Genomic DNA, 18,377 nt, shown 5'->3' with positions numbered 1-18,377 from the left:
AGCACAGGGTAGGGCAGTGTGAGCAGAACCAGCGGTGTCGTTTGACTTAGCAAACGAGGATCGGATGTCGTCGACCTTCTTTTCAAAATGGTTGATCGAAGTCATCTGCAGAGAGGAGGAGGGGGAGGGGGAGGAGGATTCAGGAGGGAGGAGAAGGTTGCAAAGAGCTTCCTAGGGTTAGAGGCAGATGCTTGGAATTTAGAGTGGTAGAAAGTGGCTTTAGCAGCAGAGAGAGAAGAGGAAAATGTAGAGAGGAGGGAGTGAAAGGATGTCAAGTTTTCCTCCATTTCCGCTCGGCTGCCCGGAGCCCTGTTCTGTGAGCTCGCAATGAGTCGTCGAGCCACGGAGCGGGAGGGGAGGACCGAGCCGGCCTGGAGGATAGGGGACATAGAGAGTCAAAGGATGCAGAAAGGGAGGAGAGGAGGGTTGAGGAGGCAGAATCAGGAGATAGGTTGGAGAAGGTTTGAGCAGAGGGAAGAGATGATAGGATGGAAGAGGAGAGAAGCGGGGGAGAGAGAGCGAAGGTTGGGACGGCGCGATACCATCCAGTAGGGGCAGTGTGGGAAGTGTTGGATGAGAGCGAGAGGGAAAAGGATACAAGGTAGTGGTCGGAGACTTGGAGGGGAGTTGCAACGAGGTTAGTGGAGGAACAGCATCTAGTAAAGATGAGGTCGAGCGTATTTCCTGCCTTGTGAGTAGGGGGGAAGGTGAGAGGGTGAGGTCAAAAGAGGAGAGGAGTGGAAAGAAGGAGGCAGAGAGGAATGAGTCAAAGGTAGGCGTGGGGAGGTTAAAGTCGCCCAGAACTGTGAGAGGTGAGCCGTCCTCAGGAAAGGAGCTTATCAAGGCATCAAGCTCATTGATGAACTCTCCGAGGGAACCTGGAGGGCGATAAATGATAAGGATGTTAAGCTTGAAAGGGCTGGTAACTGTGACAGCATGGAATTCAAAGGAGGCGATAGACAGATGGGTAAGGGGAGAAAGAGAGAATGACCACTTGGGAGAGATGAGGATCCCGGTGCCACCACCCCGCTGACCAGAAGCTCTCGGGGTGTGCGAGAACACGTGGGCAGACGAAGAGAGAGCAGTAGGAGTAGCAGTGTTGTCTGTGGTGATCCATGTTTCCGTCAGTGCCAAGAAGTCGAGGGACTGGAGGGAGACATAGGCGGAGATGAACTCTGCCTTGTTGGCCGCAGATCGGCAGTTCCAGAGGCTACCGGAGACCTGGAACTCCACGTGGGTCGTGCGCGCTGGGACCACCAGATTAGGGTGGCCGCGGCCACGCGGTGTGGAGCGTTTGTATGGTCTGTGCAGAGAGGAGAGAACAGGGATAGACAGACACATAGTTGACAGGCTACACAAGAGGCTACGCTAATGCAAAGGAGATTGGAATGACAAGTGGACTACACGTCACGAGTGTTCAGAGAGTTAAGCTTACGTAGCAAGAATCTTATTGACTAAAATGATTAAAATGATACAGTACTGCTGAAGTAGGCTAGCTGGCAGAGGCTGCGTTGTTGACTAAGTAGGCTAGTTGGCATTGGCTGCGTTGTTGACACTACACTAATCAAGTCGTTCCGTTGAGTGTAATAGTTTCTACTGTGCTGCTATTCGGGGCTAGCTGGCTAGCTAGCAGTGTTGATTACGTTACGTTGCGTTAAAAGAACGACAATAGCTGGCTAACTAACCTAGGAAATCGCTCTAGACTACACAATTATATTTGATACAAAGACGGCTATGTAGCTAGCTATGTAAACGATCAAACAAATCAAGCCGTTGTACTGTAATGAAATGAAATGAAAAATGTGATACTACCTGTGGAGCGAAGCGAAATGCGACCGGATTGTTGAGTGCAGAAGTTCTGTTCGGTAGACGTTGGCTAGCTGTTGGCTAGCTAGCAGAGTCTCCTATGTTAAGGACGACATAAAACTACACACTCTAAACTACACAATTATCTTGGGTACGAAGACAGCAAAGACAACTATGTAGCTAGCTAACACTACACTAATCAAGTCGTTCAGTTGAGTGTAATAGTTGTGCTGCTAATCGGTAGACGGTGGACTAGCTAACGGTGGACGTTAGCTAGCTGGCTAGCTGCAGGGCAGTGTAGACTGCGTTAGGACGACGAAATACGATAATTACGCAATTATCTATGATACAAAGACGGCTGTGTAGCTAGCTAAGAAGAAATTGCTAAGATTAGACAAATCAAACCGTTGTACTATAATGAAATGTAATGAAATGTAATGAAATGTAATACTACCTGCGGACCGAGTGCAGATGCGACCGCTCGCTCCAACCCGGAAGTAAATGGTTAAATGGTCCATAAAATGGTCCAACCCGGAAATCTTTGGTTAAAGTTAAGAAGTTTTAGGTTGTAGTTATTATAGGACTATTTCTCTTTATACCATTTGTATTTTATATACATTTGACTATTGGATGTTCTTATAGACACTAGTATTGCCAGCCTAATCTCGGGAGTTGATAGGCTTGAAGTCATTAACAGCGCCGTGCTTCAAGAATTGCGAAAAGCTGCTGGCAAACGCAGGAAAGTGCGGTTTGAATGAATGCTTACGAGCCTGCTGCTGCCTACCACCGCTCAGTCAGACTGCTATATCAAATCATAGACTTAATTATAATACAATAAACACACAGAAATACGAGCCTTGGGTCATTAATATGGTCAAATCCGGGAAACTATCATTTTGGAAACAAAACAATTATTTTTTCAGTAAAATACGGAACCGTTCCGTATTTTATCGAACGGGTGACAACCCTAAGTCTAAATATTGCTGTTACATTGCACAGCCTTCAATGTTATGTCATAATTATGTAAAAATCTGGCAAATTAATTACGGTCTTTCTCAGGAAGAAATGGTCTTCACACAGTTCGCAACGAGCCTGGTGACCCAAACTGCTGCATATACCCTGACTCTGCTGGCACTTAACACAAGAGAACTGACACAATTTCAGGCACCGCATTGATAACTGCTGCATATACTCTGACTCTGCTGGCACTTAACACAAGAGAACTGACACAATTTCAGGCACCGCATTGATTATGTGCAACACAGGACAAGCTAGTTAAACTAGTAATATCATCAACCATGTGTACTTAACTAGTGATTATGTTAAGATTGATTGATTGTTTATTATAAGGTAAGTTTAATGCTAGCTAGCAACTTACCATGGCTGCTTGCTGCATGCACTCGCGTAACAGGTGGTCAGCCTGCCTCGCAGTCTCCTCGTGGATTGCAATATAATCGGTGTCCAAAAATGCAGATTACCGATTGTTATGAAAACTTGAAATCGGCCCTAATTAATCGGCCATTCCGACTAATCGGTCGACTGGTACATACTCCTGTAATGCTATGAGGTTCGTAAGGATAGTGTAGCTAACATACCGGTACATACTGCTGTAATGCTATGAGGTTCGTAAGGATAGTGTAGCTAACAAATTGTCAGCCAACATAAGGTGTAATGTAACTTATTTAAAAAGTCATTACTTTATTACATTGCTCAATATTTGTCCAAATTAGTTCAAGCAATGAATTTGTATCCTCTTTCGTTGTACTTCGGCTGAATATTTTACGCCATTCTCTTCAAATCTGAAAACGTTGTGGCATTTTCTGAACAGCATGTACCTAGTGTCCTCTGCTGTATTCCTCACATTTTGGTGAATTTAGTATGACATCCGGGAACTTTTAGCATACTACATACTCAATTTATATCACAAATAGTAGGGTTAGGTTAGTATGAATATTCTAACACCGTTTATGCTTCTGCTGGTGAGGGGCAGGTTGTCTAAGCGCGCACACACACACTGGCAAAAGATTTTCAGCTGGCAGGCAGACACTCAAATAGGTTTCTGAGTGACAAGAGTAATGGCTTTGCATAGGCACTTTGTTGGACTGGAGAAAAACTCCTTTAAAGGAATGTTTAACCGGATCCCATGCTTTTAAAAGTTATGTTCTGGGACAGTATAGATCACCTTCGTTCCCGGTTCGGATTCTGTTCCTCAAAAAAACAAAACATGGTGACTAATTTTCATTTGGAATAGAGATGTGGGGGTTAATGAGAAATACATTTCAAACATTTAATTTACAAGGCGAAATAAAGTATTGCATTAAGAAGCTTAGAGGCTAGATTGAAAGCACTCAGCAGTCCTGGTTGACCAGTATTGCCTCCGCCTGTGGCTGCAGGAGAGGTTATCATGGCTGGGTAGGCAGCCAGGTGCAATAGAGAGAAAGACCAGACATACATACAGGCAGGAGAAGAAAGGGAGGCTATTGGGTTAATGTTGTTTTTGATGTCAACTCAACTGCGCAGTCATCGCTGCACCTGGTGCTGGGCTGGAGCTGACTGCGCGTAATGGAGCACATCTCTCTTGCTCTTATTCTCTGCCTTGTGTACTTTCTATACCTCCATCTTGCCTCTGTCCTTTCCTTCTTCTCTGCATCCTCTTTCTGTCTTGCTCACTCTCTTCCTCTTCCCTCATTCCCCCTCTCCCTCTTCCCGCGGTCTCTGTTTGATGATAGAGGATGAAGAGTGTCCTGAGTTGCTAGCTTTTCTTTGATTCCTGCTAATGACGGACTGAAGTCCCAAACCTCCCCAGCCATGGTCTAGCCTGTCCAGCACTACTCCAATTACTAGAGGATACCCCCCCCACCCCCTATATATATGTGTGTACTAGAGGTCGACCGATTATGATATTCAAAGCCGATACCAATTATTGGAGGACAAAAAAAGCCGATACCGGCAGATTTTTGTAATTTATTTTTTAATATATATATTTTTTTACAATTTATTTGTAATAATGACAATTACAACAATTATTGAATTAACACTTATTTTAACTTAATATAATACATCAATAAAATCAATTTAGCCTCAAATAAATAATGAAACATGTTCAATTTGGTTTAAATAATGCAAAAACAAAGTATTGGAGTAGAAAGTAAAAGTGCAATACAGTGGGGCACAATTGGTGGCTGGCTAAATACTTTTTTGCAAGTTCTCCCACTTAAAAATATGAGAGAGGACTGTAATGTTCATCATAGGTACACTTCAACTATGACAGACAAAATGAGGAGAAGAAAATCCAGAAAATCACATTTGTAGGATTTTAAATGAATTTATTTGCAAATTATGGTGGAAAATAAGTACCCAAATTTAACTGCCTGTAGCTCAGGCACAGAACCAAGGATATGCATATTATTGGTACCATTTGAAAGAAAACACTCTGAAGTTTGTGTAAATGTGAATTGAATGTAGGAGAATATAACACAATAGATCTGGTTTAGATAATACAATGAAAGAAAACATACGTTTTTTATTTTTATGGTTGTATCATCTTTAAAATGAACAAGATAAAACAAACATTCAGATAGGATGATGGGGACAATTTCAGTGAAAAATATAAGAGGGCAACAGTACTTGTGCAAAGTTTCAGAATGATAACTTCCAAAATGAGTGTGCTACATGACATTTATCATGAAGTCACCCAGGTGTCCCACACAAGTAGCCCAAATGTACCCAAGTGGCCAAATTGGTGAAGTTATACATTTTGAATGGAATAACTATATACAAAATACCAAAATTGTATTCTAACACAATATATATAAAAATAAATATATACATTTACAAAATAACACTTTCAATATTTGGAAGACCCTCAGTCCTCTACACAATATTATGCTGCTGATGCCAGGTGCCATAGCACATCCATGCCTGCAAAAATAAATTTGGGCAGATGAACACCACTTGTGGCAGGAGCTGGATGAACCAGCTTCAGTGGGGGATGGACACCTTGGCACTGGGGGCTCCCATTTGGAGTCGGTGTCACTGTGAAAGAAAATGTTCCGTTAGAATAGTTTCACATATGAGCCCTGTATCAACAGGTATAATAAACAGATATATATAGAGTACAGGGAACGTAAGGTTGAATATATTATTATAGACCTGCTAGATCTACTCATTTATATTATGACATTGCATCTAGATCTACTGTCTTTATTATATTACAACAGACCAGCTGTATCTACGGTCTCCATTTCACTTTGGCCATTGTTGTGGGCCTGCCCTCCCCTCAACAGCCTCAAATAGGCTATTTCATTTCACAAATAATATTTTATATTATTCATTTCAAACAACGGCATTAGCATGAGAAGAACTTACCAGTCCAAAACGATGTCCTCTCCGTTCAAAAAATATTCCTCCATTTGGGAATCGCTAAATTAATCGTCCTCGATCAATTTCTTCTAAAATTGTGTGCACATCTGTATATCTAGACTTAGATTTAGCTTTCCCTGACTTAGTCTCCATGCTGATTGATATATAAACAGCTGAATATGCGCTTTACCAAAACAATGCTGTGCGTAACATGCGTGGGCTCCTTCCGGTATGAAACTTCAATGGCGAATTACCCTCTTTACGCTGGAGTTTACTACATGGGTTGGTCTTCCAACACAAACATTACATATTGCCGTTTACCTCAGCTCATTGGCTATCTACCCAGCTAGATTTCAAGACAATCAGTGGTCATTGGGTTAAAATACAGTCAATCAACGAAACAGCAGGCAAATCATTGGTGCACAATGATGTCATTACTTGTTGTCTTCAAATCGGTTTCTTTCAGTCAATACGTCCCGCGAAATGACCCATCAGGTTTGGTTGTATTACAAACAAACCAGTTGATTGCAATGAAACGAAACATGACTGGAAAAGTCACGTTTTACGTGTGCATTTACCTCGAGTGTGTCGTCGAAAATGGAATGAGACGGACTTCACGACACAAGCGGTTCACAAAATGTTTCGTGTTAGGCTATAAAAATGGATTTTTATCAAACAATAGACCATTCATTGTGTAACAATGAGCATTGGAATTGCAAACAGAGGAAGTTCGTCAAAGGTAAACAATTTATTTTATTGCAGTTTGTGATTTTGTTATGCTTGTGCTGGTTGAAATAGTTGTTTTTTATGGGGCTCTATCCTCAGATAATCTCATCGTATTCTTTCACAGTAAATCCTTTTTTAAATCTGACAACGCAGTTGGATTAGCAATATTCTAGGCTTTCGAAACATGTGAGACACTTGTATTTTCATGAATGTTTAATATGACTATTTATGTAGCGATCACCGTATGTTGTCGAATTTCATCCCGCTACCGGGTTCCGTGCACAGAGAGGTTAAATAAAGGTGTTAAAAAAAATAAAAAAATCGGTGTCCAAAATTACCGATTGTTATGAAAACTTGAAATCGGCCCTAATTAATCGGCCATTCCGATTAATCGGTCGACCTCTAGTGTGTACACCCCTCTCATTCGTATTCCAGGAAATTATCTCAACCCCTATTACCAGCCTGTTCAATCTCTCTTTCATATCGTCTGAGATCCCCAAGGATTGGAAAGCTGCCGCAGTCATCCCCCTCTTCAAAGGGGGAGACACCCTGGACCCAAACTGTTACAGACCTATATCCATCCTGCCCTGCCTATCTAAGGTCTTCGAAAGCCAAGTCAACAAACAGATCACTGACCATCTCGAATCCCACCGTACCTTCTCCGCTGTGCAATCTGGTTTCCGAGCCGGTCACGGGTGCACCAAGCCACGCTCAAGGTACTAAACGATATCATAATCGCCATCGATAAAAGACCGTACTGTGCAGCCGTCTTCATCGACCATGCCAAGGCTTTCGACTCTGTCAATCACCATATTCTTATCGGCAGACTCAATAGCCTCGGTTTTTCTAATGACTGCCTTGCCTGGTTCACCAACTACTTTGCAGACAGAGTTCAGTGCGTCAAATCGGAGGGCATGCTGTCCGGTCCTCTGGCAGTCTCTATGGGGGTGCCACAGGGTTCAATCCTCGGGCCGACTCTTTTCTCTGTATATATCAATGATGTTGCTCTTGCTGCGGTCGATTCCCTGATCCACCTCTACACCGACGACACCATTCTGTATACTTCCGGCCCGTCCTTGGACACTGTGCTATCTAACCTCCAAACGAGCTTCAATGCCATACAACACTCCTTCCGTGGCCTCAAACTGCTCTTAAACGCTAGTAAAACCAAATGCATGCTTTTCAACCGGTCGCTGCCTGCACCCACACGCCCGACTAGCATCACCACCCTGGATGGTTCCGGCCTAGAATATGTGGACATCTATAAGTACCTAGGTGTCTGGCTAGCTGTAAACTCTCCTTCCAGACTCATATCAAACATCTCCAATCGAAAATCAAATCTAGAGTCTGCTTTCTATTCCGCAACAAAGCCTCCTTCACTCACGCCGCCAAACTTACCCTAGTAAAACTGACTATCCTACCGATCCTCGACTTCGGCGACGTCATCTACAAAATAGCTTCCAATACTCTACTCAGCAAACTGGATGCAGTTTATCACAGTGCCATCCGTTTTGTTACTAAAGCACCTTATACCACCCACCACTGCGACCTGTATGCTTTAGTCGGCTGGCCCTCGCTACATATTCGTCGCCAGACCCACTGGCTCCAGGTCATCTACAAGTCCATGCTAGGTAAAGCTCCGCCTTATCTCAGTTCACTGGTCACGATGGCAACACCCACCCGTAGCACGCGCTCCAGCAGGTGTATCTCACCGCCTTTCCTTCCAGTTCTCTGCTGCCTGTGACTGGAACGAATTGCAAAAATCTTTGAAGTTGGAGACTTTTATCTCCCTCACCAACTTCAAACATCTGCTATCTGAGCAGCTAACCGATCGCTGCAGCTGTACATAGTCTATCGGTAAATAGCCCATCCAATTTTACCTACCTCATCCCCATACTGTTTATATTTATTTACCTTTCTGCTCTTTTGCACACCAATATCTCTACCTGTACATGACCATCTGATCATTTATCACTCCAGTGTTAATCTGCAAAATTGTAATTATTCGACCTACCTCCTGATGCCTTTTGCACACAATGTATATAGACTCTTTTTTTTCCTACTGTGTTATTGACTTGTTAATTGTTTACTCCATGTGTAACTCTGTGTTGTCTTGGCCAGGTCGCAGTTGCGAATAAGAACTTGTTCTCAAAAAATAAAATAAAAAATTATCCAGCCTCGTCTTTGTGGTGAAATTGCCAACGGTCTGTTCAGTGTGAAAATGACATTGTGTAAATGCAGATGATTGCAGACACATATGCCGATGTCACCACCAGGTGCAAGCATCTACTGTGTGAGTGAAAGCATATTGGCATGGGTTGTGGGTATTTTCATTGTGGATGTGCAGAGCGTTTGAGGTAGTTAGTTTATCAGCAATCTGGCTTGGCTGTTTTCGTGAATATCTGGGTGAGCAGTGAGGCAGAGGAGAGCTGTTTAAATGTGCTTGATGTCCATCCGCAGCAGCCAGGTGTTGATTACAGAAGAGAGAATCATTACTATACAGTACATGACCCACTGACAAACTGACAGAAGGACAGACTGATAGAGATGACTCGCTGACAGAACTAAAGACACTGACAGACAGAAAGAGCTTCAATACCATACTGATGGACAAAACGACAGTTTGCTCACTACCAGACCCGCATGGGTTCAAATATTATTTGTTTTCTTTCAAATATTTCAGCTGTGCCTTTTTGAGCTGGCCTGGTGCAATGGAACAAATGTAATAGTCATAAAAGTGCAAGATCCTTCAACTGAAAAAAGACCTACCAGTGAGACAAGTCTTCATCCTGAACAGGGATGGGTGGGAGATGATTGAAAGAAGTTGGAAGGGGGAGGGTGGGAGTGAGAACTTTGGAGAGAGGGATGCGAGAGAATTGGCCTTTAGAAGTGAAAGTAGATATACACTGCTCAAAAAAAAACTGTCCACTTAGGAAGCAACACTGATTGACAATAAATTTCACATGCTGTTGTGCAAATGGAATAGACAACAGGTGGAAATTATAGGCAATTAGCAAGACACCCCCAATAAAGGAGTGGTTCTGCAGGTGGTGACCACAGACCACTTCTCAGTTCCTATGCTTCCTGGCGGATGTTTTGGTCACTTTTGAATGCTGGCAGTGCTTTCACTCTAGTGGTAGCATGAGACGGAGTCTACAACCCACACAAGTGGCTCAGGTAGTGCAGCTCATCCAGGATGGCACATCAATGAGAGCTGTGGCAAGAAGGTTTGCTGTGTCTGTCAGCGTAGTGTCCAGAGCATGGAGGCGCTACCAGGAGACAGGCCAGTACATCAGGAGACGTGGAGGAGGCCGTAGGAGGGCAACAACCCAGCAGCAGGACCGCTACCTCCTCCTTTGTGCAAGGAGGAGCAGGAGGAGCACTGCCAGAGCCCTGCAAAATGACCTCCAGCAGGCCACAAATGTGCATGTGTTTCTGACCGTTTGAGCAGACAGACTCCATGAGGGCCCGACGTCCACAGGTTGTTGTGCTTACAGCCCAACACCTTTGCAGGACGTTTGGCATTTGCCAGAGAACACCAAGATTGGCAAATTCGCCACTGGCGCCCTGTGCTCTTCACAGATGAAAGCAGGTTCACACTGAGCACATGTGACAGTCTGGAGACGCCGCGGAGAACGTTCTGCTGCCTGCAACATCCTCCAGCATGAACGGTTTGGCGGTGGGTCAGTCATGGTGTGGGGTGGCATTTCTTTGGGGGGCCGCACAGCCCTCCATGTGCTCGCCAGAGGTAGCCTGACTGCCATTAGGTACTGAGATGAGATCCTCAGACCCCTTGTGAGACCATATGCTGGTGCGGTTGGCCCTGGGTTCCTCCTAATGCAAGACAATGCTAGACCTCATGTGGCTGGAGTGTGTCAGCAGTTCCTGCAAGAGGAAGGTATTGATGCTATGGACTGGCCCGCCCGTTCCTCAGACCTGAATCCAATTGAGCACATCTGGGACATCATGTCTCGCTCCATCCACCAACGCCACGTTGCACCACAGACTGTCATCAGGAGCATGCTCAGGCGTTGTAGGGAGGTCATCCAGGCACGTGGAGGCCACACACACTACTGAGCCTCATTTTGACTTGTTTTAAGGACATTACATCAAAGTTGGATCAGCCTGTAGTGTGGTTTTCCACTTTCATTTTGAGTGTGACTCCAAAACCAGACCTCCATGGGTTGATACATTTGATTTCCATTGATAATTGTTGTGTGATTTTGTTGTCAGCACATTCAACTATGTAAAGAAAAAAGTATTTAATAAGAATATTTCATTCATTCAGATCTAGGATGTGTTATTTTAGTGTTCCCTTTATTTTTTTGAGCAGTGTATTTTGGGGGTTCTCGTCAAGGAGAGGGAGGGAGGGAGAGCAATAGAAGATACATGGACAGTAAAAAGGCCAAGACCACAGAGCAAAATTTGTATGAATGGAGTGAATAGTAAAGAGGAGAGAGGGGTGAAGATGAGGAGATGGATAGATGGGACTCAGATGGCAGAGAGAGATGGGATTATGACCCAGCCCAGGCGTTCCATCATGGCTGTCTCTGGCTGGCTGACGACCCTTGATGCCATGGCAGTAGGGGGAGGAGGGGGCATTAAAAATTCAACGCTCTCTGGGTGACATTTCATTTGGCTGTCATTCTTTTTTTGGGGGGTGGGGGCAGATATTACCAGCAGAGAAATCATCCATGGTGGGTAGAGGAGTTTTTCCCTTCCTTTAATAAATGGAGTAATTGAACTTTCCATCTCACAGTGGGTTCCTTCCTGGTGCTCTGCTTGCATTATTAACACAGTGGAAGGCAGGAGGAGGAGGTGAATTGAGAAATATGTATGGATCAGTCTGAAAACGAGCCCCTAGCTAGACCAAATATGGTACCTTCAGAAAGTATTCACACCCCTTTGCTTTCTCCATATTTTGTTGTTAATCAGAATTTAAATGTAAGGTTGTGTCACTAATCTATACACAATACCCCATAATGTCAAAGTGGAATTTTGTAAGATGAAATGTCTTGTCAATAAGTATTCAACCCCTTTTGTTATGGCAAGCCTAAATATGTCCAGGAGTAAAAATGTGCTTAACAAATCTCATAAGTTGTGTGGACTCATTCTGTGTTTAATAATAGTGGTTACATGGTTTTTGAATGACTACCCCATATCTGTACCCCACACAGAATTATCTATATAGATCCCTCTATCGAGTAGTGAATTTAAAGCACAGATTCAACCACAAAGACCAGGGAGGTATTTCAATGCCTCGCAAATAAGGGCACTGATTGGTAGATGTGTTTTTAAAATAAAAAAGCAGACTCTTAATATTCCTTTGAGCATGGCGACGTTATCCATTAGATTTTGGATGGTGTATCAATACACCCAGTCGTTAAAATATTCAGGAGTCCTTCCTACTGTAACTCAGTTGCCGGAGAGGAAGGAAACTGCTCTGGGATTTTACCATGAGGCCAATACTCATTTTAAAAAGGTTATATGGTTGTGATAGGAGATTACTGAGGATTGATAAACAACATAGTACATTAACAAACATAAATGAGTGAAAAGATGGAAGCCTGTACAGAATAAAAATATTACAAAACATGTATCCTGCAAAAAATGTAGCAGACAAATTCACTTTTTGTCCTGAATACAACGTGTTTGGGGCTAATCCAACTCAACACATCACTGAGTACCACTCTTCATATTTTTAAGGAAGCTGATGGCTGCATCATGTTATGGGTATTGTCATTGGCCAGGATTAGGGATTTGTTTGTTGATTACAAATAAACATAATACAGCTGTGAGAACAGGGAAATCTTGTTCAATCTGCTTTCCAACAGACACTGGGAGACAATTTTGTCGATCAGCAGGACACTAACCTTAAACACAAGGCCAAATCTACATTGGAGTTGCTTACCAAGGCGACATTGAATGTTCCAGAGTGGCCTAGTTACAGTTTTGACTGAAATTGGCTTAAATCTATGGCAATAGTTGAAAATGGCTGTCCATCAATGATCAACAATCAACTTGACAGAGCATGAAGAATTTTTTAAAAGAATAATGGGCAAAAATGTTCAATCCAGGTGTGCAAAGCTCTTAGAGACGTACCCCAAAAGACTCACAGCTGCTTCTACCTAATATTGACTCAGGTGTGTGAATATCTAAATTTGATATTTCTCCATTTCATTTTCAATAAATGTGTTAACATTTTTAAAAACATGTTTTAACTTTGTCATTATGAGGTATTGTGTGTAGATGGGTGGAAAATTATATATTGAATCCATTTTGAATTCAGGCTGCAACATAACAAAATGTGGAATAAATCAAGGGGTATGAATACTTTCTGAAGGCACTGTACTAACCTTGCAGATTTGAAGGAACTGGATAGGTAGCTTATATGGTGGAAGTGCACTAAATCACCTCAACCTCCATGATTGTTCGACTGGGTTACTGATTACAGCCAACTGATTAGCAGGACCTCTCTGATTGGTTCGCTCGTTAACCGATGATACCCCCTGATCCGCATGGATTTGGATTGGTAGAGCGCTTTACTGAATATAAATGTGGCTTCTTTGAATGGCTTCAACTTCCCCTTGGAATATTTTTTTGGTTATACCTAATGAGCTCTTCTACATACTTAGAAGTGCCTTAATTTAAAGTGCAGTCTTGGCTACACCTCTGAATGAGGAACAGTCAATACAGTTTGTGTTCAGTGCACAACCTGAAGTGGGAAGAGGAGCTGCTAATCTGTAAAATAATTATACTGTGCATTCAGAATAAAAATTAGTTTGCCCTGAAGGTCACCTCTCCATCTCTCTCTGTGCTGATGGACTATGCTAGCGGAGGGTGGAGGCGTGGGGCTTACTTGCTGCTGGCTTCTTCAGCTGCGGCAGTTGGTTCCCTAGGTAGATATGGGTTTGTTCATCTCACTGCCCTAGGACTGTTCTAGTGCTCATCAGTTTCACTTCCCTCATATTTTTCTTCGACTCCCTCTGCTGTTATTTTTCTCTCTCTCACACTTTCTATCTCACATACACACACCATCCCACCCCCCTCCCTTCTAATTGATGTACTCCCCCTTTCTCTTTGTTACTGTCATCTGTTTCTCACAATCTGTATTTCCTAATGCAGAGAGAAATTGCTGATTTTGCCTCTCTGCCCAGGCAGTTTGGAGTCCGTAGGGAGACCAGAACTCCCTGTCCACTCATCCACCACAGCCCACAAACTTCCTCTGTTTTCATTACGAAAAGTTCCCTTAGGCCTCCCTTATCATTTGCCATCCACCTCACTCATCTTATTCCTGTAACACCTGCACATCTACAAGATTAATTCTCTCATAAACATGTTTTACCGGGTTTGTCCCATGCCCCACACCGTCCATCGCCACCACCGTCTGGCGCACAAACATCCACCCTACAATGTGTGTCTCGATCTCGTGCACTCTCACGCTTCTTCCATTATCAGCCATATTGCTCCAGCGTGGCTGGATTTACGTGAGCTGACTGCCTGTGTGTGCCGGTGGACCCGGGTGGTTGCCATGGAGACCTGCCGTTGTAGTGCTCTGCAGTACATACGTGCACACACTCGTCACGGTCTAAAAATAGGGGGCTGGGCAGGCAGGCTCTGAACGGCTTCGTTCTCTGCATGTTGATCATTAGACTGAGAAGAGCGAAACTGTGAGACCTGAAGACACTGAGCTAGTGGATAGGCTTTAGCTCAGCGGGCTAACACCGTCTTGAGGGACACGGGTTCGTTCCCCGGTCTGTCACATATGTACTATATAACTCCGGCTATGTGCCTTTTGGGGAAACTAACTCGTCCTCGCCCTGTAGTGCTGCTCGTCATCAGTGATAGTCTCTCTCTCCTCTCCGCCGTAGTTGTGGTGGATACACTCTCCTTCTTGTCCCCCAAACCCAGCAAGGAGGTGCCAGACGATCCTATCACCAGGAGGTTTCTAATTGCTGTCTGTGGAGGTGTGAATGCAGACAGACTGGTTAATTACACATCTGTCCCTTCTCTTTGTCTCTCAAACCCAAAACATGCTTTCCAGGCAGTGTCTCTGTCTGTGTGTTTCCCAAAACGTACTTTCCAGTCAGTTAAAATCATAGAGATGTAGAGAAGGAGGTGTGGGGGTCTGTTTGGTGGGGGTCTGGTTAATGCTGGAAAATATTATTTCTGTATCATTAGTGAGGAAGTGTAAATTGATAAGCTCCTTATTTAATTTGTCACCGGGTTTCATTGTGGTGGTTGACGTGCGATGAGCAGTAATTAGGGGGGAATGGATGATATGGAGCACTGGGCTATGGGGCTATGGGCGATATGGGGCTATGGGCGATATGGGGCAATGGGCGATATGGGGCAATGGGCGATATGGGGCAATGGGCGATATGGGGCACTGGGCTATGGGCGATATTGGCAATATGAAGCTATGGCCGATATGGAGCTATGGGCGATATTGGCAATATGAAGCTATGGCCGATATGGAGCTATGGGCAATATGGGCGATATGGAGCTATGGGCGATATGGAGCTATGGGCGATATGGGGCTATGGGCGATATGGGGCTATGGGCGATATGGGGCTATGGGCGATATGGGGCTATGGGCGATATGGCCGATATGGGGCTATGGGCGATATGGGGCTATGGGCGATATGGGGCTATGGGCGATATGGGGCTATGGGCGATATGGGGCTATGGGGCAATGGGCGATATGGGCGATATGGGGCAATGGGCGATATGGGCGATATGGGGCTATGGGCGATATGGGGCTATGGGCGATATGGGGCTATGGCCGATATGGGGCTATGGGCGATATGGGGCTATGGCCGATATGGGGCTATGGGCGATATGGGGCTATGGGCGATATGGGGCTATGGGCGATATGGAGCTATTATGGGCGATATGGAGCTATTATGGCGATATGGAGCTATTATGGCCGATATGGGGCTACGGGCGATATGGGGCTACGGGCGATATGGGGCTACGGGCGATATGGGGCTACGGGCGATATGGGGCTACGGTCGATATGGAGCACTGAGCTATGAGTGATATGGAGCTATGGGTGATATGGAGCACTGGGCTATTGGGTGATATGGGTGATATGGAGCACTGGGCTATGAGTGATATGGAGCTATGGGTGATATGGAGCACTGGGCTATGAGTGATATGGAGGAAGGTGTGAATGCAGTCTAGTGCTGCCTGGAAGATTGGTGGTTTATGTGACATGGTGTCAGTGGAAACCTGTAGGGTGGTGTTTAGGAGAAGCAGCAGTGGCAGGGTAGTCACTGTTGGGGTAGAATTGATTTGCCATTTCTATTTAGGGCTTGTGGTTAGTAGCTCTTTGTGAGTTTCCAAAAAATGTGTTACGGCTGGGTTTATAGGTGTAGTTACTTGTGGTTTTGGTTTATAGGGGTAGATACTTTAGCATTGTAACCCCCCCCCTGCAGGCTGAACTTCAAGGAGCCAGAGGCGGTGCGAGCCCTGACCTGTACCCTGCTGAAGGAAGACTTTGGGCTGACCATAGACATCCCTCTGGAGCGTCTCATCCCCACCGTGCCTCAGACTCAACTACATCCACTGGGTGGAGGACCTGGTCGGAGGCCAAGGGGAACCACGCAGGGGCATCGACCTCGGTAGAGTTATGACCTCCAATAACCACTATAAATATGGCCCCTCTGCCGATCCTGTTCTCTCTCCCTTGAAATGAACCCAAATGAACCATCCATCTTGGTTCAACCATAATTGCGAGGATGCATAATTACCACCACTCCGATCCTATGTCCTGTTTCTGTAGAAGAATAGATGGCTTTTATATGGCCTGTCCCTTTAATCCCTCCACTGGTTCTTAGTTGTTACATCAGACGGTTGATTTCTCACCTGTCTATATAAAGAAAGTGCACAAATATCCTCAATGCTGAATGGGATGAATAAACTCATTAATTCCCATACAAACATCACATCAGTAATGGAGAGTGATAAAGGTATTTAATGTGTGATCGTGTTTGTTTGCTATATTCCTGCAGCAGTAATCTTTCTGGGTATGACTCATCGTGGTTGCATCCCAAATGGCACCCTATTCCCTACAATGTGCATTGACCAAAGCCCAATGGGTCCTGGTCAAAAGTAGTGTGCTGTATAGTGATTGGGGTACCATTTGGGACATATTCTATAAGGGCAGCTGCCTGACGATGCACTTTTCAGGCCGGCAGAGAGGTGCTGCCTGGCGCAGGTCTAGCCCAAGACACATATTTGAAGTCTTAGAGTAGTGCTGATATAAGATAGGTTTTGCCTTTGAGATCATAATAAGATTGATCCTAGATCTGTACTCCTACTCTGAGACATGTTTTTAATACAGGCTGACTCTAACTAGTCCCAGAGCAGCTGGCTGCCAGTTGGCATTACAGACTGCCAGAGAGGGGCTGCATGATTGTTGGCACGTCCACCTTCAGATCCCACATCTATTTCCTGTTGATCACTGGCCAAATCCCCATCCACATGTCATGGCTGGTTTCCTGCTCTATCAAAGACTGTGATGTGTGTCAGTTAGCTCATTAGAGAGAGAAACAGGTTAGTGATTGGTGACCCTGGTCCATTCTGTAAGCTGATTGGAGATGTCACTCTCCTGATGGATATCCACAGGGAATTACTCTCCCAAGCCTTAACCTGGCCGGGGCCATCTCTACTGCCCCAGGGGACCTCACTGTGGTCAGTTAGATTAGAGGCCCTGGTCTCTGTTAGGCCTGGATGATCTGATCATGGCTGTCTGGCTCACCTCTTATTATTCTGTTATGGACAATAGGAGACAGCGGGAGTGGCATTAAAAAGACTGCCACAGACACAAACACTCAGACTCACACCCTGTTCCTCACGTAGTGTGTTATATCCCCAGGTACTGGAGCGTCCTGTATCTACCCCCTGCTGGGAGCCTCTATGAACGGCTGGCATTACCTGGCTACTGAGGTAGATTACGCCACCAGGAACGTGGAGCGGAACAACCTCTCAGACCTCATCAAAGGTGAACTGTTTCATTATGTAGTGCTATGAGAGGCTATACCTGATTTATAGCTTATAGACACTAGGAGCATAGAGCAGAACAACCTCTCGGACCTCATCAAAGGTCAACTGTTTCATTATGTAGTGCTATGAGAGGCTATAACTGATTTATAGCTTATAGACACTAGGAGCATAGAGCAGAACAACCTCTCGGACCTCATCAAAGGTCAACTGTTTCATTATGTAGTGCTATGAGAGGCTATAACTGATTTATAGCTTATAGACACTAGGAGCATAGAGCAGATGTTGATAACGTGTCCTTGCCCTGTCTCAAGTTCCCCAGAAGACTATATTAATGGACGCTCTAAAGGAGGAATCAGCCATTGTCAATGACTTCTGCATTTGTAACCCTCCCCTCTTCGCCAACCAACTAGAGGTTAAGGTAGGCCTCTTTTAGATTGAAAGTGTTTTGAGTATCTGGAATAACTGCTTTATTC

At 44.5% G+C, this 18,377-nt stretch overlaps 1 pseudogene; it reads left to right on the top strand.

Moving 5' to 3' along the window:
* LOC115136800 (RNA N6-adenosine-methyltransferase METTL16-like) overlaps positions 1 to 18,377 on the top strand; it is a 35,453-nt pseudogene that overhangs the window by 3,547 nt on the left and 13,529 nt on the right.

This window comes from Oncorhynchus nerka, linkage group LG11 (genome assembly GCF_034236695.1).
Source record: "Oncorhynchus nerka isolate Pitt River linkage group LG11, Oner_Uvic_2.0, whole genome shotgun sequence".
In the NCBI taxonomy this organism is placed as follows: domain Eukaryota; kingdom Metazoa; phylum Chordata; class Actinopteri; order Salmoniformes; family Salmonidae; genus Oncorhynchus; species Oncorhynchus nerka.
The sequence above is the reverse complement of the archived record's forward strand: the minus strand, read 5'-3'. Positions and strand labels throughout refer to the sequence as shown.